This window comes from Gorilla gorilla, chromosome 17, assembly GCF_029281585.2.
Source record: "Gorilla gorilla gorilla isolate KB3781 chromosome 17, NHGRI_mGorGor1-v2.1_pri, whole genome shotgun sequence".
Lineage (NCBI taxonomy): Eukaryota > Metazoa > Chordata > Mammalia > Primates > Hominidae > Gorilla > Gorilla gorilla.
The window spans coordinates 43,538,831-43,564,206 of record NC_073241.2 but is presented as its reverse complement, the minus strand read 5'-3'; the positions used below and the strand labels follow the sequence as shown (position 1 = coordinate 43,564,206).

Below are 25,376 nucleotides of genomic sequence, written 5' to 3'. Positions count from 1 at the left end.
TGCAAACACCATTATGCCCATGATAGAACATTTTCTTCACCCTAAAAAGTTACCTTATGTCTTTTTGCAGCTATTCTTCTTCTGACCCTGGTCCATGGCGACTACTGTTGTGGTTTCTTATAGTTTGCCTTTATGGGATTTTATATAAATATATTCATAGAGTATGTAGTATTTTATGTCTGGCTTCTTTCACTTAGCACAATCAGGTAGTGTAAGTGCTTCAACCTCTTTCTTTATCAAAAAATTTTGGCTAGTCTAGGTCCTTAGCATTTCTATATAAATTGTAAAATCATCTGTCTATTTCTACAAAAAAAAGCTTTTTTTAATTTTGATTCTGAATTTTGATCAGAATTGTGTTAATTCTATAAAGCAATTCTGGAAGAATTGACATTTTATGTGATTCTTTGAATCCATCAACATAGTACGTTTCTCCATTTGTGTAGGTATTCTTTAATTTCTTTTGGGAATATTTTATAATTCTCAGTTTACATGACTTGTACATACTTTGTTGAATTCTGTAATATTTCATATTTTTGATACTATTGTAAAAGATGCTTTTTAAATTTTATATTCCAAATGTTACTAGTATATATAAATACAATAGATTTTAATATATTAATCTTATAGTTTAGAACCTTGCTATATTCACTTATTAATTCTAGTAGCTTTTTTTCTCTAGATTCATTAGAATTTTCATTTTTATTATTGATACATAATAGATGTACGTATATTAGGGGTACATATGATAATTTGACATATTCATATAATCAAATCAGGGTAATTGTGGTATCTATCACTTTAAATATTTATCTTTTCTTCCTGCTAGGAACATTTGAATTATTCTTTTCTAGCTATTTTGAAATGTACAACAGATTAATGATAGCTATAGTCACCCTACTGATTTAGCAAACACCAAGTCTTGACAATCATATTGTCTATGAATAAAGATACTTTGATATCTTTCTTTTCAGTCTCTGCTTTTTATCTCTTTTTTTCTCTCTTATGCCACTGGCTAGGACCTCCAGTACAATGTTGAATAGAAGTGGTGAGAGCAGGAGTCCCTGTCTTATTCCTGATCTTAGGAGTAAAGCAATCAGTCTTTCACTATTAATTATTACGGTGATGCCTGTAGGTGTTTCATAATTGCCCTTTAATGAGGTAGAGGGGTTTTCCCTCTATTCCTAATTTACTGAGAGTCTTTGTCATGAATGGGATTGAATATTGAATGTAGGCCAGGTGTGATGGCTCATGCCTGTAATTCCAGCACTTTGGGAGGCCGAGGTGGGTGGATCACTTGAGGTCAGGAGTTCGAGACCAGCCTGGGCAACATGGTGAAACCCTATCTCTACTAAAAATACAAAATTTAGCTGGGTGTGGTGGTACGCGCCTGTAGTCCCAGCTACTCAGAAGGCTGAGGCACGAGAATCACTTGAACTCAGGAGGCAGAGGCTACAGTGAGCTGAGACTGTGCCACTGCACTCCAGCCTGGATGACAGAGTGAGACCATGTCTAAAAAACAAAAAAAAGAGAAGAAAAGAAAAAAAAATTGGATGTGGAATTTAATATGAATCCAATTGTTAAATCAAATTGTCAAACTGGACTGTCAAATTTTGTCCAATACTTTACATGAACCTACTGAGATGCTCATATGGCTTTCCTTTTTAACATTTTAATATAACGAGTTAAACTAATCTTTTAATGCTAAAGTAACCTTAAATCCCTGGGATGAAATTCATGTGGTAGTGATGTATTATTCCTTTTATGTATTGCTGGATTTAATTTGATAAAATTTTGTTAAAGATGTTTGTGGCTGTGTTCATAGGGAAATCATCATATAATTTCCTTTTCCTATATGTTTTCTCCTGGTTTTCCTTTCTGGTAAAGCAGATATCACAAAAAATATTGAAAAGTTTTATATCTTCTTTTTTCTGGATGTTTGTTTTGAGTTGGCAATATTTTTTAATGTTCGGTAGAATTCCCGGGTGTTTCCAAGATGGCCGAATAGGAACAGCTCCGGTCTATGGCTCCCAGCATGAGCGATGCAGAAGACGGGTGATTTCTGCATTTCCAACTGAGGTACTGAGTTCATCTCACTGGGGCTTGTTGGACAGTGGGTGCAGAACAATGGGTGCAGCACACCGAGCGTGAGCCGAAGCAGGGCAAGGCATCACCTCACCTGGGAAGCATAAGGGGTCAGGGAATTCCTAGCCAAGCAAAGCTGTGACAGATGGCACCTGGAAAGTCAGGTCACTCCCACCCTAATACTGTGCTTTTCCAGTGGTCTTAGCAAACGGCACACCAGGAGATTATATCCCATGCCTGGCTCGGAGGGTCCCACACCCACGAAGCCTCGCTTATTGGTAGCACAGCAGTCTGAGATCGGACTGCAAGGCAGCAGCAAGGCTGGGGGAGGGGCGCCTCCATCGCTGAGGCTTGAGTAGGTAAACAAAGTGCCCAGAAGCTTGAACTGAGTGGAGCCCACCACGGCTCAAGGAGGCCTGCCTGCCACTATAGACTCCACCTCTGGGGGCAGGGCATAGCCAAACAAAAGACAGCAGAAACCTCTGCAGACTTAAATGTCCCTGTCTGACAGCTTTGAAGAGAGTAGTGGTTCTCCCAGCACGGAGTTTGAGATCTGAGAACAGACAGACTGCCTCCTCAAGTTGGTCCCTGATCCCTGAGTAGCCTAACTGGGAGGGACCCCCCCGCAGTAGGGGCAGACTGACACCTCACATGGTTGGGTACCCCCTGAGACAAAACTTCCAGAGGAATGATCAGACAGCAACATTTGCTGTTCAGCAATATTCGCTGTTCTGCAGCCTCTGCTGTTGATACCGAGGCAAACAGAATCTGGGGTGGACCTCCAGCAAACTCCAACAGACCTGCAGCTGAGGGTCCTGACCGTTAGAGGGAAAACTAACAAGCAGAAAAGACATCCACACCAAAACCCCATCTGTACGTCACCATCATCAAAGACCAAAGGTAGTTAAAACCACAAAGATGGGGAAAAAACAGAGCAGAAAAACTGAAAATTCTAAAAATCAGAGCTCCTCTCCTCCTCCAAAGGAATGCAGCTCCTCACCAGCAATGGAACAAAGCTGGACAGAGAATGACTTTGACAAGTTGAGAGAAGAAGGCTTCAGATGATCAAACTTTTCCAAGCTAAAGGAGGAAGTTCAGACCCATCGCAAAGAAGTTAAAAACCTTGAAAAAAGATTAGACGAATGGCTAACTAGAATAACCAATGTGGAGAAGTCCTTAAATGACCTGATGGAGCTGAAAACCAAGGCACGAGAACTACGTGATGAATGCACAAGCTTCAGTAGCCGATTCGATCAACTGGAAGAAAGGGTATCAGTGATTGAAGATCAAATGAATGAAATGAAGAGAGAAGAGAAGTTTAGAAAAAAAAAGAATAAAAAGAAACGATCAAAGCCTCCAAGAAATATAGGACTATGTAAAAAGACCAAATCTATGTTTGATTGGTGTACCTGAAAGTGATGGGGAGAATGGAACCAAGTTGGAAAACACTCTGCAGGATATTATCCAGGAGAACTTCCCCAACCTAGCAAGGCAGGCCAACATTCAAATTCAGGAAATAGAACGCCACAAAGATATTCCTCGAGAAGAGCAACTCCAAGATAATTGTCAGATTCACCAAAGTTGAAATGAAGGAAAAAACGTTAAGGGCAGCAAGAGAGAAAGGTTAGGTTACCCACAAAGGGAAGCCCATCAGACTAACAGCTGATCTCTCAGCAGAAACTCTACAAGCCAGAAGAGAGTGGGGTCCAGTATTCAACATTCTTAAAGAAAAGAATTTTCAACCCAGAATTTCATATCTAGCCAAACTAAGCTTCATAAGTGAAGGAGAAATAAAATCCTTTACAGACAAGCAAATGCTGAGAGATTTTTTCACCACCAGGCCTGCCCTAAAAGAGCTCCTAAAGGAAGCACTAAACATGGAAAGGAACAACTGGTACCAGCCACTGCAAAAACATGCCAAATTGTAAAGACCATCGATGCTATGAAGAAACTGTATCAACTAACGAGCAAAATAACCAGCTAACATCATAATGACAGGATCAAATTCACACATAACAATATTAACCTTAAATGTAAATGGACTAAATGCTCCAATTAAAAGACATAGACTGGCAAATTGGATAAAGAGTCAAGACCCATCAGTGTGCTGTATTCAGGAAACCCATCTCATGTGCAGAGACACACATAGGCTCAAAATAAAGGGATGGAGGAAGATCTACCAAGCAAATGGAAAACAAAAAAAGGCAGGGGTTGCAATCCTACTCTCTGATAAAACAGACTTGAAACCAACAAAGATCAAAAGAGACAAAGAAGGCCATTACATAATGGTAAAGGGATCAATTCAACAAGAAGAGCTAACTATCCTAAATATATATGCACCCAATACAGGAGCACCCAGATTCATAAAGCAAGTCCTTAGAGACCTAGAAAGAGACTTAGACTGCCACACAATAATAATGGAGACTTTCACACCCCACTGTCAACATTAGACAGATCAACGAGACAGAAAGTTAACAAGGATATCCAGGAACTGAACTCAGCTCTGCACCAAGCAGACCTAATAGACATCTACAGAACTCTCCACCCCAAATCAACAGAATATACATTCTTCTCAGCACCACACTGCACTTATTCCAAAATTGACCACATAGTTGGAAGTAAAGCACTCCTCAGCAAATGTAAAAGAACAGAAATTATAACAAACTGTCTCTCAGAACAAGTGCAATCAAACTAGAACTCAGGATTAAGAAACTCACTCAAAACCACTCAACTACATGGAAACTGAACAACCTGCTCCTGAATGACTACTGGGTACATAATGAAATGAAGGCAGAAATAAAGATGTTCTTTGAAACCAATAAGAACAAAGACACAACATACCAGAATCTCTGGGACACATTTAAAGCAGTGTGTAGAGGGAGATTTATAGCACTAAATGCCCATAATAGAAAGCAGGAAAGATCTAAAATTGACACCCTAACATCACAATTAAAAGAACTAGAGAAGCAAGAGCAAACACATTCAAAAGCTAGCAGAAGGCAAGAAATAACTAAGATCAGAGCAGAACTGAAGGAGATAGACACAGAAAACCCTTCAAAAAATCAATGAATCCAGGTGCTGGTTTTTTGAAAAGATCAACAAAATTGGTAGACCACTAGCAAGACTAATAAAAGAAGAAAAGAGAGAAGAATCAAATAGATGCAATAAAAAATGATAAAGGGGATATCACCACTGATCCCACAGAAATACAAACTACCATCAGAGAATACTATAAACACCTCTACGCAAATAAACTAGAAAATGTAGAAGAAATGGATAAATTCCTCGACACATACACCCTCCCAAGACTAAACTAGGAAGAAGTTGAATCTCTGAATAGACCAATAACAGGCTCTGAAATTGAGGCAATAATTAATAGCTTACCAACCAAAAAAAGTCCAGGACCAGACGGATTCACAGCTGAATTCTACCAGAAGTACAAGGAGGAGCTGGTACCATTCCTTCTGAAACTATTCCAATCAATAGAAAAAGAGGGACTCCTCCATAACTCATTTTATGAGGCCAGCATCATCCCGATACCAAAGCCTGGCAGAGACACAACAAAAAAAGAGAATTTTAGACCAATAGCCCTGATGAACATCGATGCAAAAATCCTCAGTAAAATACTGGCAAACCAAATCCAGCAGCACTTCAAAAAGCTTACCTACGATGATCAAGTGGGCTTCATCCCTGGGATGCAAGGCTGGTTCAACATATGCAAATCAATAAACGTAATCCAGCATATAAACAGAACCAAAGACAAAAACCACATAATTATCTCAATAGATGCAGAAAAGGCCTTCGACAAAATTCAACAACCCTTCATGCTAAAAACTCTCAATAAATTCGGTATTAATCGGAAGTATCTCAAAATAATAAGAGTTATTCATGACAAACCCACAGCCAATATCATACTGAATGGGCAAAAACTGGAAGCATTCCCTTTGAAAACTGGCACAAGACAGGGATGCCCTCTCTCACCACTCCTATTCAACATAGTGTTGGAAGTTCTGGCCAGGGCAATCAAGCAAGAGAAAGAAATAAAGGGTATTCAATTAGGAAAAGAGGAAGTCAAATTGTCCCTGTTTGCAGATGACATGATTGTATATCTAGAAAGCTCCATCGTCTCAGCCCAAAATCTCCTTAAGCTGATAAGCAACTTCAGAAAGTCTCAGGATACAAAATCAATGTGCAAAAATCACAAGCATTCTTATATACAAATTACAGACAGACAGAGAGCCAAATCATGAGTGAACTCCCATTCACAGTTGCTTCAAAGAGAATAAAATACCTAGGAATCCAACTTACAAGGGATGTGAAGGACCTCTTCAAGGAGAACTACAAACCACTGCTCAAGGAAATAAAAGAGGATACAAACAAATGGAAGAATATTCCATGCTCATGGATAGGAAGAATCAATATCGTGAAAATGGCCATACTGCTAAAGGTAATTTATAGATTCAATGCCATCCCCATCAAGCTACCAATGACTTTCTTCACAGAATTGGAAAAAACTACTTTAAAGTTCATATGGAACCAAAAATGGGCCCTCATTGCCAAGACAATCCTAAGCCAAAAGAACAAAGCTGGAGGCATCACACTACCTGACTTCAAACTATACTACAAGGCTACAGTAACCAAAACAGCATGGCACTGTTACCAAACAGAGATATAGACCAATGGAACAGAACAGAGCCCTCAGAAATAATACCACACATCTACAACTATCTGATCTTTGACAAACCTGGCAAAAACAAGAAATGGGGAAAGGATTCCCTATTTAACAAATGGTGCTAGGAAAACTGTCTAGCCATATGTAGAAAGCTGAAACTGGATCCCTTCCTTACACCTTATACAAAAATTAATTCAAGATGGATTAAAGACTTAAATGTTAGACCTAAAACCATAAAAACCCTAGAAGAAAACCTAGGCAATACCATTCAGGACATAGGCATGGGCAAGGACTTCATGTCTAAAACACCAAAAGCAATGGCAACAAAAGCCAGAATTGACAAATGGGATCTAGTTAAACTAAAGAGCTTCTGCACAGCAAAAGAAACTACCATCAGAGTGAAAAGGCAACCTACAGAATGGGAGAAAATTTTTGCGATCTACTCATCTGACAAAGGGCTAATATCCAGAATCACAAAGAACTCAAACAAACTTACCAGAAAAAACAAACAACCCCATCAAAAAGTGGGCAAAGGATATGAACAGACACTTCTCAAAAGAAGACATTTATGCAGCCAACAGACACATGAAAAAATGCTCGTCATCACTGGCCATCAGAGAAATGCAAATCAAAACCACAATGAGATACCATCTCATATCAGTTAGAATGGTGATCATTAAAAAGTCAGGAAACAACAGGTGCTGGAGAGGATGTGGAGAAATAGGAACACTTTTACACTGTTGGTGGGACTGTAAACTCGGTCAACTATTGTGGAAGTCAGTGTGGCGATTCCTCAGGGATCTCGAACTAGAAATACCATTTGACCCAGCCCTCCCATTACTGGGTATATACCCAAAGGATTGTAAAACATGCTGCTATAAAGACACATGCACACGTATGTTTATTGCGGCACTATTCACAATAGCAAAGACTTGGAACCAACCCAAATGTCCAACAATGATAGACTGGATTAAGAAAATGTGGCACATATACACCATGGAATACTATGCAGCCATAGAAAATGATGAGTTCATGTCCTTTGTAGGGACATGGATGAAGCTGGAAACCATCATTCTCAGCAAACTATTGCAAGGACAAAATACCAAACACCACATGTTCTCACTCATAGGTGGGAATTGAACAATGAGAACACTTGGAAACAGGAAGGTGAACGTCACACACCGGGGCCTGTCATGGGGTGGGGGGAGGGGGAGGGATAGCATTAGGAGATATACCTAATGTAAATGATGAGTTAATGAGTGCAGCACACCAACATGGCACATGTATACATATGTAACAAACCTGCACGTTGTGCACATGTACCCTAGAGCTTAAAGTATAATAAAAATATAAATATATATAAAAAAAAAATAAAATATTTCTGAGGTCTAAACAGAAGACCATATAATCCCATAGTAGATTTGATCTTTGCTCTGAGGGTCTTTTTTAGATTTGAGAATTTTGGAAAGATTGGGAATAAGAAACAGATATTTTTAACCCAAGAATTTCTGGCTACTTGATATTTTCTATAAACTTTAAAATGGAAAAAAAAATGTTCAGTAGAATTCACTTATGAAACTATCTGGACCTAGGGGTTTCTATGTTGGAAGGATTTTACCTATCAATATAATGTGGTTAATAAATATAGGGCTAATTAGGTTATCGATTGCTTCCTTAGTGAGCTAGTTTTTGTCTGACAAGGAATTTTTCCATTTCATCTAAGCTGTCAAACCTGTTAAAACCTGTTACATGAAATTATTCCTGATATTCTTTTTTTTTTTTTTTTTTTTTTTTGAGATGGAGTTTTGCTCTTGTAACCAGGCTGGATTGCAATGACACGATCTCAGCTCACTGCAGTTTTCGTCTTCTGGGTTCAAGCAATTCTCCTTCCTCAGCCCCCTAAGTAGCTGGTGGTGCCCACCACCATGCCTAGGTAATATTTGTATTTTTAGTAGAGACAAGATTTCACCATGTTGGCCAGGCTGGTCTCGAACTCCTGACCTCAGGCAATCTGCCCACCTCAGCCTCCCAAAGTGCTGGGATTACAGGCGTGAACCACCGCGCCTAGCCTATTCCTGATATTCTTTTATTATGACTTAAATGTTTGTATGATCTGTAATGATGTCCTATTTCCTCTTTCATTCATTATATTCGTATTTACGTCTTCTCTCTTTTATTCTTATGATCTGGAAAATGGTCAATTTTATTGATTTTCACAAAAGAACCAACGTTTGATTTCATTTATTTGTCACTCTTTGTTTGTTTGTTTGTTTTTGTAGAGGTAGAATCACACTATGTTGCCCAGGCTGTTCCTGTAATGACCTCAAGTGCGCCTCCCATCTTGTCCTCCTGAAGTGTTGAGATTACAGGGATGAACTAACATTGCCTGGCCCAATCTTGTTTTTCTAGTTTTAATTTATTTCTGCTCATTGTTATTTTTCATTCTTCTGCTTATTTTGTATTGAATTTTCTCTTCTTTTTCTAGTTTTGTGAGGTGAAAGTTTAGATCATTGATTTGAGACTTTTCTTTTTATCAATTATAAGCATTTAATGTTCTAAAGTTCCTTATAAGTACATCTGTATACCACAAATTGGTAAGTCGTATTTTCCGTTTCATTTGGTTAAATATTGTTAACTTTCCATTGAGGTTTCTTAGAAGAAACACTTCTTAGAAGTGTTTTGTTCAATTTACAAATATGTGGTGGTTTGCCAAATTGTTTTTTGTTATTGATTTGTAATTTAATTCAGTTGTAGTTAGAGAACATGTTTGGTATGATTTCAATCCATTTAAATACACTGCTTGCTTGTTTTATAGCTCAGAATATGTTCTATCTTGGTGACTGATCCATGTACACTTACCAAAAACGTGTGTCCTGCTGTTTTTGAAAGCAGTATTCTCCGAAGTCAGTTAGGTCAGATTGGTTAACTGTGTTTTTCAAGTGTTTTATATCCTTACTAATTTTGGTCTTGTTCAGTAAATTAGTGAAAGACAAGTGCTTAAATCTCCAACTCTAATTGTGGACTTATATATTTATCCTTTCAGTTCTATGTATTTTGAAGCTTGGTTATTAGGTGCATATACATTTAGGATAAAGTCCTCTTGATTAACTGATTTTATATATATATAATTACATATATATCTAAAAACTGATTATATATCTTAGATATAATTATATATAGTATATAATCCATTAATAGATATTATATATAATTATATATAATCAGTTTATATATATAATCAATGTGTGTGTATATATGTGTGTGTGTGTGTGTGTATACACACACACATATGTGAGTGTGCATGAGAGAGAGAGAGAGAGAGGGAGACGGGGCCTTGCTATGTTGCTCCGGCTGGTCTCAAACCCCTGGGCCCAAGCGATCCTCCCACCTCAACCTCCCAAGTAGCTGAGACTATGGACATATGCCACTGCACCCAGCTAATCTTTATATTATTGTAAATATCCTTTATTCTTGGGAAATATTCCCTGTTCTGAAGTCTACTTTGTCTGGTAGCCACTCCAGAATTCTTTTGATTTAGGCTTGCAGAAAATATTTTTCCCATATTTTGACTTTTATGCTATAGGTATCTTTCTGTTTAAAATTGTGTGTGTGTGGTGGCGGGATAAAATCTGATGAATGCATTTATGTAGTAAGATGATACAAAAGAGTGTTATTCATGAGATAGTCAAAGACTCTCAAGTGAAATAACACTGTAGCTGGATTTTAAAGGTTGAGTAGGAACAAAGTGAAGGTGAAGAAGGAGGGTATTTCTAGCAAAGGGCAGCATTTGCACGGCATGAAAGTATTTGCCATCTTCTTGAAAAAGTGGAAGAATTCCTTTGTCTGGATCATCCACCCCAGGTGTGTTTCAGGGAGGAAGGGATAGGAGGACTCAGAGATAACTCCTATAACAAGGGTCAGGAAACTTTTTCTTAAATGTTCAGATTGTAATATTTTAAGCTTGCAGATCATACAATTTCACAATTATGCAGCTTTGCTATTGTACCATGAAAGCAGCCATAGATAATATGTAAACAAATGAGTGTGGCTGAGTTCCAATAAAACTTTATTTACAAAAACAGGTGGCAGTCTGAATTTGGCCCATGTGTCTTGGTTTACCAATGCTTTAATTAAAGAATTGGGGTGGGAGAGCAAGTGGGGATATAAGGTGTTAGAAGTACAGCAACGTCTACAAAGTAAAGACAAAAGTCAAAGTAACATCATTGTCTCTATTTTAGAATCCTCAAAGAGCTAAGACTTCTAGTATGGCTGTTACCACTTATATAATTTTATAGAAATAACATGATTTCTATAATTTTATAGAAATAAATTTTGGATCAGAATCCTCTTGACCTTTTTTATTGAAAAACAAGAGTTCTGGGAATCAGAGAAGAATGATCTCATTTTTGCCTTGCCCAAGTGGGAATAGTAAATGCTAAATCTTCCAGAAATTTGGGTAATCTTTATGCAGTTATGAGTAAGTCCCACCCTGTGCCATAACTCTCCCAAAATGGGGAATTCTGACTTTGGAAATCATTCTCTTAGGTAATTTAGTCAGTAGTGTCATGTTGTTGGTTAAACTTACAGGAAGCATAAGGGCTATGCAAGCATTATATGAAAGTCTGATGTATTAGATCTGAGAACAAAAGGGGAAAAATCTCTTGATGAATTGAATGAAATGGCCAAATTGAGTCTGAAGGTGGATTAGGTGGGTTCTTCTTTTTTTTTTTTTTTTTTTGAGATGGAGTTTTGCTCCTGTTGCCCAGGCTGTAGTGCAATGGTGCAATCTCAACTCACTGCAATCTCCGCCTCCCACGTTCAAGCGATTCTCCTGCCTTAGCCTCCCAAGTAGCTGGGATTACAGGCATGTGCCACCATGCCTGGCTAAATTTTTTTTTTATTTAGTAGAGACGGGGTTTCACCATGTTGGTCAGGCTGGTCTCGAACTCCTGACCTCATATCCACCCGCCTCGGCCTCCCAAAGTGCTGGGATACAGGCCTGAGCCACTGCGCCTGGCCTGATGGGTTCTAAATATTCTTCAGACTTGCAGATTCCATAAATACTGACAGCTTATTAAACAGTATATGAAAATGTTTGTTTTTGACTGTCACAGAATGGAGAAATTCAGTTGTGTAAATGAATCTTAATTTGGGTAATAGTACAAATAATTATTGATGATCTGTTTCAAATAATCCATCAGTCTGAGTACAAATCTTATTAAGTCACAAGGATGATGATTGTTAAAAATTTATTTTAATCTTAAAGATTAAAAATTTTAACTCTCCACCCCTGAAGGAAAACAATTTAGGAATTATTCAAGTGAAAATGGCAATTTTCATCAAGGAGCCAGTGATGTTTTCATAATTACTGGTTTTTACATAAATGTTTAAGTCAGTCAATATATAATTACACTTTAATTTCTAGAATTCACTAGAGACAACGAAGTTAGTTTTTGAGCAGGATAGTTACTGAGAATGTTAGCCAGAAAAAAAATTACCTTTCAACAAGATGAAATTTTCATGTCAATGGTAAGTGAAATCCTCCAGTATGTCCCCATATGTTGTGATATATAATTTTTGAAATATAGAGATAAACAATGGCCATCACATGGTTTCTTATTATTTGTTTAATTTGTCAGGAAAGCAGACATAAAGTGTTTTTCCTTTTTTTCCTAATTATTACTCACTTTGCCTCCTTGGCTCTTTTCTGTCTGCATTATTCTCAACAAATAAGGTTTTTCCATACAGTAACATCTATTTAAGCTCTATAATGATCGGTGGTCTGTGATCCCCATAAAGGCTTTGCAAGTGATCTCTTGCCATTATTTTTTAAATGTTCACCTTCTAGGCTGCCACCTAAAGATCCCTGATGATGGAGGTGGGGTTGGTGAAGGTGAGGTGTGAGCCAAAAGCTAGAAAGTGATGTTAAAATAATTAATTGGGAGGCCATTTCACTGAGGCGGCTCCAGTGCCGTAGGGACTTGCCTAAGCAAAGCGAAACCCAACACAATATACACTGTAAAAGGAAACTTAAGCTTAACTATTAGTCAGAAACCACCAACCAACCTCTAACAGGAAATTTCCAGTGGAATGATCCAAAGAAGACTACTGCTTTACTTTAACCAATCAAATATTTTATTTGTCTTTGCTTCTGAGTTCACCCTATCAAAAAAAAAAAAAAAGGCTTCCCTGAGGAGTCCTGAACTGCTTGTGGTCTGGAGTTGTCTGCTTCAAGCATTGCTATTTGCTCACTCTTTAATATTTTAATGTGCCTCAGTTTATTTTTCAATAGTAATTGTGAATTAAATATAAATTATATCCCAGGCACTATGTTATAATTTTTATATATGATTTCATTTACTAGTCATAGCAACTTGATAACTTAGGTATAATTTTCCTCTTCTATAGGTCTAGGAGGCTATGGTTCTGAAGATATTAGAGGAGCTATAGTAAAATGTACCTGATACAAGCATATATAGATTGTCTCCACCTTTGTTTTAATGCATTGGCCAGGACATGCAGTAAGATGTTGAATCTGTGTTTTGTATCTCATTCAAAAAAATTAAAGCCGGGTGCAGTGGCTCATGCCTGTAATCCCAGAACTTTGGGAGGCCAAGGTGGGCGGATCACTTGAGGTCTGGAATTCAAGACCAGCCTGGCCAATGTGGTGAAACTCCATCTCTACTAAAGCTACAAAAATTAGCCGGGTATGGTGGTGGGCATCTGTAATCCCCGCTACTTGGGAGGCTGAGGCAGGAGAATCACTTGAACCTGGGAGGCAAAGGTTGCAGTGAGCTGAGATTGTGCCACTGCACTCCAGCCAGGGTGACAAGAGTGAGATTCCATCTCAAAAAAAAGAATACTCCCCAAATTACTAATGAGTTAGTACATATAATAAGTGATAATTTTATACCACTGTTCAGGTCTTCCTCTTCATTCTCTTCCATTCCCCAACCCCCATTGCAACCCAGCACCCAATAAAATATGCGTACTTAAGAATTTCTGTATATCACTTCAAAAGAGAGAATGTAAAAGGAGATGAGATGAAGCTGATGAGTAATCACTGTCCAAGCTGGGGAGCAGGGAGACTGGTATGTTACACTAGTGAACTTGGTAATAGGGACCAATGGAAGGGCTTTTCTCAGTGGAGTGGTGTGATCTGACTTGTGTTTTAGATATATTACTCCAGCAGAAATGTAGGGGTAGGATTTTGGGGAGCCAAGACTGTTAACCAAGAAGACCGGTGTGAAGGCTTTTGTAATATCTACATTTGAATGGTGAGGCCTGCACTGGTAGAAGAGATGGAGACAGACAGATTTGAAAATGAGTCAACTATTATTGAGTGGGGAATACAGGAAGAGGAAAAAGTCAGCAGCACCTTTCAGATTTCTGGCTTGGATGACTAGGTGGATGATAGTGCCCCCAACTGAGGCAAAGAACACTTCTAGACTCACTAAATGGAGCAATGTTTTCAGCTTTCAAAGTTGGACATGAAGATTTGTCTTGTATAAAGTAGCTCTGTCCAAAAGAAATATAATGCAAGCCACATATATAATTTTAAGTTTTCTAGAAACATTAAAATAAATAAAAAGAAGCTGGTGAAATTAATTTAAATATTTTATTCAACTCAATATATCGAAAATCTTATAATTTAAACTTGTAACCAATGGAAAAATTTTAATGGTGCATTTTTATGTTATTTTCAAATGAAATCTTTCAAATCTGGCATGTGCTTTTACACTTATGGCATATCTCAGTATGCACTAGTTATGCGTCAAATGCTAAATAGACACATGTGCCTAGTGGCTGCCATGTTGGACAATACACCTGTAGCAGGAGAAAAATATTCTTTCTTCTTCTTCTTCTTCTTCTTTTTATTTTTTTTAAGAGACAGGGAATGTATCACCCAGGCTGGAGTCCACTGGCACAATCATAGCTCACTGGAGCCTCAAACTCCTGGGCTCAAGACATCCTCTTGCCTTGCCCTCCCAAGTAGCTGCAACTACAGGCATGCACCACCAGGCTTGGCTGACTTTTTTTGTTACAGACAGGGTCTATGTTGCCCAGGCTAGTCTTGAACTGGCCTCAAGCAATCCTCCTGCCTTGGACTCCCATGGCGCTGGGATTACAGGCCCCTGTGCTCAGCCAAGAAAAGCATTCTTTTTCATAAAAGACCCATATAGCATCTGGAAATTGATGACTGCTTAATTAACTAAGATATGTATTCAAGTACAATAGCTCAGAAAGAAGCCATTCAACTTAACAATAGAATATATGTACAGAAGATGTAACATCTGCTTTCAATTTTAACATGGAAGTTGTATGATCTCTGGTAAGTTAATTTTTTCTGCACCAGAGTGAATCTAAGGTCAGGATTTTTTTCACTGTTTACTTTTACTAACTCTAGGTCAGTGAATTCACTACATTGTGCAGGTGCAGCAGCGGCAATTGTAGTGATGGTGGCAGTGGTGGTAATATAGTAGTGATTAAAATGTCAAACCTTATACAGCACTCACTGTGTGCCAAGCACTGTTTTAAATGCTTCAGATATATTAACCAGCCTAATTATCACAACAACTGAATGCAATAGATTCAATTATTATGCTCATTTCACAGGTCAAGAAACTGAAGTACAGAGAGGTTATCTAAACAACTAATAGAGCTAGTAGGTTGCAGTTTGGGGTTTTAAATGCAGGTACTCTGGTTCTTCCGTCTGTGCCCTTAACCACTGAGCTATATTGTTCTCTTAAAAAGAAAAAAGAAAAAAAGGTATTATTTTCTTGTAAACATCACAAACTTAAATCTTTTTCAAATGTGTGAAAATAATTTCAAAGCCACAGCTAGTAAGTTTTGGATCAACACACTGATTTTCTTGATTAGCATAGATAATGTGATATGTGCATATTCATCCTTAAAAACACTCAATTGTAAAAAAATAAATTGATTATTACTGCTTTCTCTTTTCTGTAGCAGTCTTGAAGCCAAGCTCTCTTTAAATTATGAAAAGCAACAAGGCCCAATAGGCAGAGTCCAGAAAGTACATATTTCTTCAATAAAGAGATAAATGTCCTCTCTAAGAGTGAAAACAAAAGAAACAGCCCTTCAGAGCCTGTACAACCCATCTTCAGCACAGTACTGGCACAACTATGGGGAACTTCTATGCTGACTTGTACAGGAGCAGTACATGGAGGGAGCCACATCCCCAGCCTAGGTACACAGGAGATTCAGAACCACTGTGAGATTGCACACTTGGAAAGATGATAGGGAATGGGAGCGTTAGAGGCATAAATAAATATAGCCCATTTAGTGTACTCATCAAAAAGAGAAGAATCCTGCAAGTGCTTCTTTACCAGACACCTGATTTTAATAACCAGTCAGAATACATGCAAAGAGGGATATTTAACTTGGATGTTTATGGAAGCATCAAAAGCATTTATTGAGGATGACTAAATCCACACTCTATAATAAGATCTCCATATGATTTAGTACATGGAAAATTAACTATAAAGGAGGCAGAGAATGTTTTATGCAGGTATCTGTTTCTTCCTCGCTGAGGAACTGATGACAATGCTTTATCCATTGTGATTCATTGCTGGCTCCAGCCACTTTTTCTGCTGCATGCCACACATTGCTGCCATAACTCAAAATCTGCTCTGTCCTGAGATGTCTGCTTCTTGGGTCAAAGTCTCTGGTACAAAATTAATCTGTTTCTTAAACATTTGCCCAAAGCCTACTCTGAGTCCTGAGCCTTGTCCGTCCAAGGGGAGGCTGTGTCAGTTTGTAGCTCTTTGAGTCTTTTCTATGAATGCTCCATGTGGACAGTTTCCCTATACTGTGGTTTCACTGGGGAATGGGTACTCTTCCACCACTTCATCTGGGTTCTCTCAGTATCTTGTTTTAAAATGTTTTGGAGGAAAACCTTATCTTGACTGGTGTCTGTTCTGAAAACAGATGCCCTATTGCTGGGACATTTCTTGGGCAACACCAGTAAACACAAACCCTGCCCACCCCTGTAGCACATACAATACATACAAATACCTGGGATTGTGCCGCTTCTGAAATCACGTGGGTTTTATTCGGTCAAAAAAAAATTGGCACAATGAATCAAACCTCTGAGTCCTCCAACTCACTTCTTAATTTTTTTTGAGTGGGATTGAATAATGGCTGATGACTCTTTTAATATATATTTTAACTGATAGAGTTCAATCTGTACCCCGTTAAAATTTGCATTTCTTGATTGATTTATCATCTTGATATTTCTTTTCATAAAGCCTCATTCTCCACTTAATTAGATTGCCCTTTTCCGGGCTTTCATCCCACTCTACTGTGTTTTTCTCCATTGGCATCACATTTCTGAAGTAGGACGTTAGCACCTCTGGCCCTAGGCTTCATCTACTCTCATTTTAGCCCCATAGGCCCAATTTATAAGCATGAAATGTATTTATTCATTAACATGTCAATACCGATCATATGCAAAATTTGTTAAGATAGAAACTTCTGGCTTCCATGGCCTCACCTTATAACACACTGCTAGATTTTATCATATTTTAAAATTTATCTTATTTTATGTATCTTATTCATCTTCATCTAATAGGTTTTACCTTTCTAATATAGTCACAAATCAGATGTATAAAAAGTATAGCTGTATTCATCTATCCTTGAACTCATCTTAGCTCTATGACTATCACTCAAAGATGCTCAGTCTCCTCCGATTTAAAGCAGGCTTTTTCAGGAACTCATTCAGTTTGCATTTAAGCTCATCAAAGTTCCAAGTTTCTATCATAGTTGTTCTCCCCTGTGGTGGCTTCTTGTCTTCTGCTCGATCTCCTGAGGTTGTACCTGGGCACAGGGTACATTATGTGACATTGCGAAGGATGATGCCATCCTCCAGCCTTTGCTCATCTGCTTTAGCTTTGGTGGGGTAGGGGGGCTCTGTCCACACTGCCCCCACTGCTGGTGGAGCTACTTGTTCCCTCTATTAGCATAAGCAGTGCCCCTCAGGAACTCCAGCATTTCCCACTGCTCATTAGAGTCCCCACTAGGGATCTCCCTTGGCCTGCCTAGAACTACTCTTTGACTCCTGGCCTGGGCAATGAAATCCTGAGACCCTCAGCCACAAAGTCATTTCGTCTTGGACAATAGTGATTCCTCAGAGAGTTTGTCATTCAGTTCTTGCTGGGGGCCCTGGGAAATTCTGGATCCCCTCTGTGCATTTATGAAGGATTCCAGGAGGTACAGGCCATCTTAGGGTCTCTGCAGGGCTGCCTCATCCCAGAGTTTCAGGTGGGGATGGCACATAAGCTTCTCCAGCCTCAGGCCCTCAAACCTATTGCTCATATTACCCTGCAACCCAGGAAAGGGCAGATTTGACAGCTCCTCTTCCTCTAAGACAGACCTCCAAAGTATCCTTTACTCCTCTCTTTGCCATCTCTCCAAGACTTCCTCTGTGTGGCAGCAACAATGTCCTTCTCTTTACATCACTGTCTGGTTTTTTGTTTGTTTGTTTGTTTGTTTTTTTGAGACAGAGTCTTGCTCTGTCACCTAAGCTGGAGTGCAGTGGTGCGATCTCGACATCACTGTCTGAAGTCTTTCTCATGGTGGATAAAAAGCCTCCACGTTCAGTCTTCTGAACTTTGCTTCTAGATGTTAATGGGAAGGTTTTTGGGGGTTTTTTTGTTTTATTTTGTTTTGTTTTTGCTTTTTTTGTGTGTGATGGGGTCTGGCTATGTTGCCCAGGTTGGCCTTGAACTACTGGGCTCAAAAGATCCTCCCACCTCAGCCTCCTGAGTAGCTGGGACTACAAATGCCTACCATAGTGCCTGGCTTAATGGGAAGTTTTTAGAATTTAGAAAATCTCAAGTGCTGAGCTCTGGTTATTGAAAGCGCAATTTTCTTGACTAATGTTTCTAGAATGTTCTTCAAGAGCTTATCTCAGAAGTCAAAATCTGAATATCAAAGGTTTAGCCATTTCTCCATTCCACCTGTGACAACTCTACCAATTTCTACATCTGTAAATGTAAAATGTAACTATAGTCCTGTAGTTACTAGAAAATGAAACTACAGGACTGATACCTCACTGTGGCTTTCTCAAAAAGTGTGAGGACTCAAAAGTTACAGGAGAGCAGTGCCAATGCGGCTCAAAATCAGATAATGTGATACTGTGTAAATTATACCCATGGATTTGTGCAGTGCAGCCTGGTTAGAATGACTTTGAAGTCAGGAGTGTGAGGCTAAATTGGCCAGTTGTTGTAGTAATACAACTTCTGTTGGAGGGAGAGGACAATTCCTATTTCTGCTCTGTCACCTGCTAGCCATTAGACTACGTATATGTTTGGTCTTTACCTGATCCCTCCTTTTGGGGCATCACTCTGAGAGCCTTTATACAGGTACTGCCCTCAGGCCATGTGGTTTGGATTGGGCAAACCCAGCCCTTCTGTCTCAGAGATTATCACATGACCCAGACCTGGCCTGGCCTATGGCCTGGGTTCAGGAATGGGTATGAGACCAAAGCTAGGCCACTTCCCTGGGACCTGTGCCATATCTTCGTAACAAGAACTTTTTCTTTCTTTGTAAATACAATGGATCCCTGGGGCTGCAGGTGGCCACCTTGTGACCACACAGCCTGTCTGATATGTCTGGAAGCCAAGGGGAAATAAGGCTGAGATACTGGGGAGGCTCCTAAGAGCATTATTGGAGCCTCTGTTGTAAAGCATGTCTGAAGCAAATACCGCTGCCACCTCTTCTTTTGCTGCTTAAGCTAGTGTGAGTTGCATTCTCATTACTTGCAACCACAAGAATAATACCAATAGCTAGCACTTACGTGACACTTTTAGGTGCCACTGTATTGTTCTAAGCACCTGACTCATCTAGTCCTCACAACAGCCCTATGAGGTAGGTCCCATTTTTGTCATCCTCTTACCATCCTCTCCACTTTGCATAGGGGAAACAGAAGCCCAGAGATGTTAGCTTGCCCAAGGTCACAGACCTAAAAAGAGATATAGGTGGGATTCAATCCAGGTAGTCTGGCACCAGAGTCTAGGGACTTAACTACTCCAGGATGCCTCTTAATCCTCTAGACTAATACTGTGAACCTGGACAAGTAACTTAACATCTCTGAGCCTCCAATGTAAGGAGTAAATGATACAATACTTATCATAGTGGATCCTCAGTAAATAGTTATGATTGCAATATTTGTAATTATTTCACAACTTCATGCCATCAGAATTCCTTCTGAGTAGTGCTTGGTAGGTGGGAATAAATGAGTTTATGTTTACAAACAGCTTTGAGGATTTGGAATGAAAGTTGGATACTAAGAATTATGATAGTTTCTTCCCTAAAAACAAGTAACACTTTTGTTCCTTTATACAAAGAAATAATGAATCATAGTTTGGACCTGATGACTTGATTGTGTCTCTCTTTCACCATCATATGTAGGATTAAATGATCACTTGAGGCTTGGCTGTTTTTAAAAAATTCTCTAGAAGTGACTGAAAAGAGCCCTAAGATGATGAGATACTTGAGAAAGAATTATTACACCCTTTACCACAGTGCTTCAAATAATTTAAAATCTTTTGTTCTGAATTTATTTCAATGGCCAATGGTAGAAAATGGTACATTTCCTAAATTATATGAATACCTGTTATCTACAGATCCCAAATCTGATCCAAATGAAATACAAATCAAAAGGTAATTTGGTAACAATTTACCTAGGCAACTTCAGACATTTAGAGTCTACTTCTTTCATAATTTTTTTTATTTCTGCACCTGCCCCATTCTTTTGAATCTATTATCCTCTACAGACACAGGACAAACTAGCTACTTCCCTCTCCTTTTCTGGTTTTCACCTCCAGGTCCCCTGGCAAAGAGGAATGTGCTCAGTGCTGGGGCATTCCTGAGGAGAGTCATTTGGCTGCAACCATTGAATGGAAAAACTACCGTAATTACTTCCCTAACTATAAAACTACAGTACTAGGGGGTGGGGAGGATACTATATGCAGCTCTCCACTCATTGATTGATTGATTGATTTACACGTTAAACATGAGTTTATACATTATACATTTCTTGAGAGCACATATGGCAGACACTATTATGGACTCTGGGGATACAAATGCAGTGAAATAACATTACCAAGTTTATTCACATGCTTTCCTTTTTGTATTTCCCAATATCATATTATTCCGACTCACTCAGAGGTTAAATTGCTTTAGTATGGATTCCCCAAAGGAAGGGATTACGAACAGACAAAAGTAGTCTATGATCTCTTGGCTAGCAGGTGCCAGAGCAGTGATCAGAATTGTCCTCTCCCTGCAACAGAAGTTTTATTACTACAGCAACTGTCTAATTTCACCTTACATTCCTGTCTTCAAAACCATTCCAACTGGCTACATTGCACAACTCCATGGGCACAATTTACACATCATCACATTATCAAGTTTTGAGGCCCATTGGCATGCTGTCCTATCATTTTTGAGTTCTCATACATTTTGAGAAAGCCACAGTAAGGTATCAGTCCTGTACTTCCATTTTCTAGTGTCAGTCCTGTAGTTTCATTTTGTAGTAACTACAGTACTGTAGTTACATTTTACAGAGGTAGAAACAGAGGATTAAGTGGGAGAGGGCTCCTTCATTCATGAAGTTGTTATTTAAGCCTACTATGTACCAGAAGCTGTACTGAGTGTGCCTGTAGCCTGCTCAGACCCCACCCATAAATGCCTCATCTGGAATGCCGGTGCTGTGAGAGGAGACGTCCTCTTCAGGACCATGCCAATGTCCTGACCTGGTGACACTGAGACATTCAGGCTTTCCAATACGTTTTTGAGCCAAACGATAATCAGTAATAACTAGGTACATCCCTGAATAATGTTTCAACTGACAAACATCCATTTTCTGATTATCTAACTAATTCTGCCCAGTTTCAAAATATGGCTTATGTTAACACAGTCCTGACCTTTTCTGTAGAAATATTTATAGTCTTTGGAGTGTACTAAAAAATATTTACTGGCTGACTAATGGTGACTAGAATTTCTTGAATTCCCCTGGAATCTCCTCCAATAGGTATTGCTAACAAAGTAGAAGGTAAAATAACAATTTCATGTATGCATAGCATAATAAAAAGAACTTATGTTTGTTTAGTATTATGTACACAGCAGTTTTACAACTTATCCTTTTCAAATCGTGGCCAACAACTTTGTGTGATAGGTATTACCATCTCATTTTACAGATGAGAAAAATCAGGTCCCAGAGAGATTAAGTAACTGCTCACAGTCAAACATGGCACAACTCCTATATCTGTCTTGCTCCAAACCCTGCCTTTCACCATTTTAACCACCCCTTGTATAAGCTTACTTTCAAATTATACTTTCAACATCTTCAGATCCAGGTGACTCAGTTCAGGTCATGTATGCCTTATTGAATGATGCAGTCAGCCACATTTGAGGCCTGAGTTAGCCGATGTGGATTTGAAGCTTCCTATTTTCATCACAAAAATCCCAGGTTTGTTTGATTTATCAACTTTGTCAGGCAGTTACCCTCTCCTTATTCAGGGCCATGTGGAGGCACAACTGCAAAATGGGCAGGTGCATTCTTTCCCTGTTCATCACTTCATCTCACCCTCTGCAAGCACCTCTTCCCTTTCCAGATCTTGGAAATCTTTACCATCTATGTCCTGATTATGCCTTTTTTCAGTGCTTCCAGGCAAGCCCTGCCTCCCTGAGGCTTCACCAAATCCTGCTCTAGTAAATACTGTTAATGTGTTGGCTTCTATTCCTGCTACCTGAAATCTCCAAGGTGTCAACTTAGGGACTTTCTCCCTCATGGTATGTGATCTTGGGGCCTGTCTTATCATTAACAGCAGGGAAGGCAGTCCCTGAAGACCACATCTCTTACTTCTCAGTGACTGCCAAGTGGAGGCTTAACCACAGCCAATCTGATGCAATTCTGGTACCCTGTTTCCTGAGAAGAGGGAAGCAAGGATAGAAGAAAAAGTTAAAATTTGTTAATTTTGTAAGAAGCACCCTGGCAAGATTGTGTTCTCATTCGTGCTCCAAGAGTTGTCTTTCAGTTTTGATCTTCAATCCTGTGCTGTTTCTCAGATCTTTGTAAAACATTGTTCTTTGTTTTGGTTAATCAGAAATGTTTCTTTGGTTTCCAATCCAAGAATGATCATAATAAACCTTCCCTCTTTGTTGGTAGACCTGCATACTGCATGTCCCAAAGCCTCTCACTGTCTTCTACTTCCTTCAGTGTCTCCTACTGTGCTCACCCCATCACTTGCCAGGTCAGGTGGTCTGTCCCTCCCCAGGTGAACCAGAACAAAGCAGGCAGCTGATCTGTAATAATGAGCTAGTGACAGAGAGGGGATTGTCAGGGTCCTTTCCCCAGCTTCCCCTCCAAGACACCTGTGTAATTCTTTAAGCTAAATGTCTTTTCAATAGCTATTTAAATTCCATTTATCTCATCTTGGACTTTGTCTTAGGATTCAATTTGGGACTTAGCATGTGGCCATTTATAGTTGGTTTTCTTCCGCCTCAGACTCTAGTGTACACTCTTCTCCCAAAAAGGTTGGGAAGCCTAGGAGATGTAGGTCAGAAGAGCTGAGTGAAGACCAGGTGGTGCAGAGCCCAGGAGGATGCCTAAAAGCATAAGCTGATTCTGGTGCTACCTTGTTTGACACCATCAGTGGATTCCCCATCTGAACTCTTGGATAAAGTTTAAACTCCTCACAAGGCATTCAGATGCACCAGGGCCTGGCCTCTGCCTGTCTCCAGTTTTGTCTCCAGGGTTTTCTCCCTTACACTTTACTCTCCAGCAAAGCTAAACTAAAAAGGTTTCCCTGTACATGCTTCACTGTCTTTTTTTCTCTGTGCCTTGTTTCCATCTGTTACCTGCCTCTGGAATGCCCTTCCTTACATAGCCTCAGCCACACACACCTACTTGTGAGCTAGCCAAGTGTCATTCATCTTTTAAGAGCATCTCTAACATAACCTCCTGGGGAAGTGTGTTATTTGATGACCTCCTACACCAACCTCTTCCCCGCTTGCAGAGACCCAGTTAGTCTGTGCTTTCATATTCCTATTCATCTTCATATTCTTGGTGCTTAGCATTGTAGGTATGAGTGATAATTGTAAATTCTTGGGGTAGATGTGTGGGTGGATGGATGGATGGATGGATACATGGAAGAGTGAATGAATGAATGAATGAATAAAGCCTTTATGTAATTGTAAAAACATGGTATTGCAGGAAATATTCCATATTGTAAGTACTTTTTGACTAAAACTTTATGCTATGGCTGGTCTGTTCCTTTCCTCTACCCTGCCTGGGTCTATTAGTAGTGATTCATTTCCAATCAATAATGATTCAATTTATCTGTAGAAGTCACTTAAGTAACTCAGTTATGTCTACCACATAAATAACACAAGTCTTGACCTGGCTGGCTGGCTCTCGTGGTGACATAATCTACTTAACCCAATTACCAAATTGATCAAAGATCCCAAAACAGTTAATGAAGAAAAATAAGCCCTGATTTCTCTTTAAAAATAGATGCTAAGAAAGCAGTAGGAAAATCAGAGTAGTCTAGAAATTCTGTGTCATCATGAGAGCACCCAGACAATAAATTTAACTCAAGTAGTGCCAATACATTTTGAAAAATATTTCAGAGTAGCAGATCAAGATTTACCAACTGACTTGATGATGAAAGATTTACACACTACCTTTTAAAATATTTGTCTCATTATTTTCTCTTTATATAAAATAAATGCAACTTTGTATTCATTCCCTCTAATTTAAACCAGTCTTTCCAGAGGACTTGAGGGCACTGATAATGTATGTAAGATGGAGGGTTTTTTGTTTGTTTTGTTTGTTGGTCTCTTCTTTGAGACAGGGTCTTGCTCTATCTCCCTGGTTAGAGAGCAGTGGTGCGATCATGGCTCATTGCAGCCTCAACCTCCCAGGCTCAAGCAATCTCCCCACTTCAGCCTCCTGTGTGGCTGGGACTAAGGGTACACACCACCACACCAGCTAATTTTTAAATTTTTTGTAGAGATGGGGTCTCCATATGTTGCCCAGGCTGGTCTTAAACTCTTGGGCTCAAGCGATCCTCCTGCCTCTTGCCTCGCAAAGTGCTGGGATTATAAACGTGAGCCACTCCACCCCGCCAGGTGGAGTTCTGAAAGCAGAATTCGCATGTTCTCTTTGGTAGGTAAGAACTGTGCCTTCATTTCCTGCAAGATAGGGCCAGTGACTATGTTCCCTCAACCCTTCTTGCGAAGAGAATGTCAGTCAGCATCTGCAAGGACTCATGAGGCTGCAGCTGTTTTCCTGTTCTGGTATGAAATGATTATCCTAGCAGCAATTTTGCCAGATAAGCAGCCAAGGCCACAAGAAGCACTTTTCCTTTGTCCATGTTAAAGTTTTGCATAAATGTTTTGTTTTCTTGCCTTTCCTGATGGGTTTAAATGGAATATCTCCATATTTCGTAGTCCATGCAGCTGGTGGCACTTGGGGGCCAGTGTTTGTGAGGCCTCCCCAGGTAGGTTTCATCACATAAATTGAGTGTGACTTATCTCTCAGCAAAGGTTGTGAAAAACCTTTGGAATCCCTGGGTCCAGATTCTTTACTCTTGAG

The 25,376-nt window shown here is 39.3% G+C and overlaps 1 protein-coding gene across 2 annotated transcripts in view; it reads left to right on the top strand.

The window, feature by feature from the left end:
- Positions 1–25,376, top strand: part of ARHGAP28 (Rho GTPase activating protein 28) — a 230,260-nt gene that overhangs the window by 14,400 nt on the left and 190,484 nt on the right. Inside the window, exon 1 of one of the 2 annotated variants that reach the window (XM_055368448.1) lies at positions 2,054–2,076. The exons of the other annotated variant lie outside the window; for it this stretch is intronic. The gene's annotated coding sequence lies outside the window, so the exon portion shown is untranslated. Of the gene's footprint in view, positions 1–2,053; positions 2,077–25,376 lie in introns of those variants that run through there. 2 annotated transcript variants of the gene reach the window in all.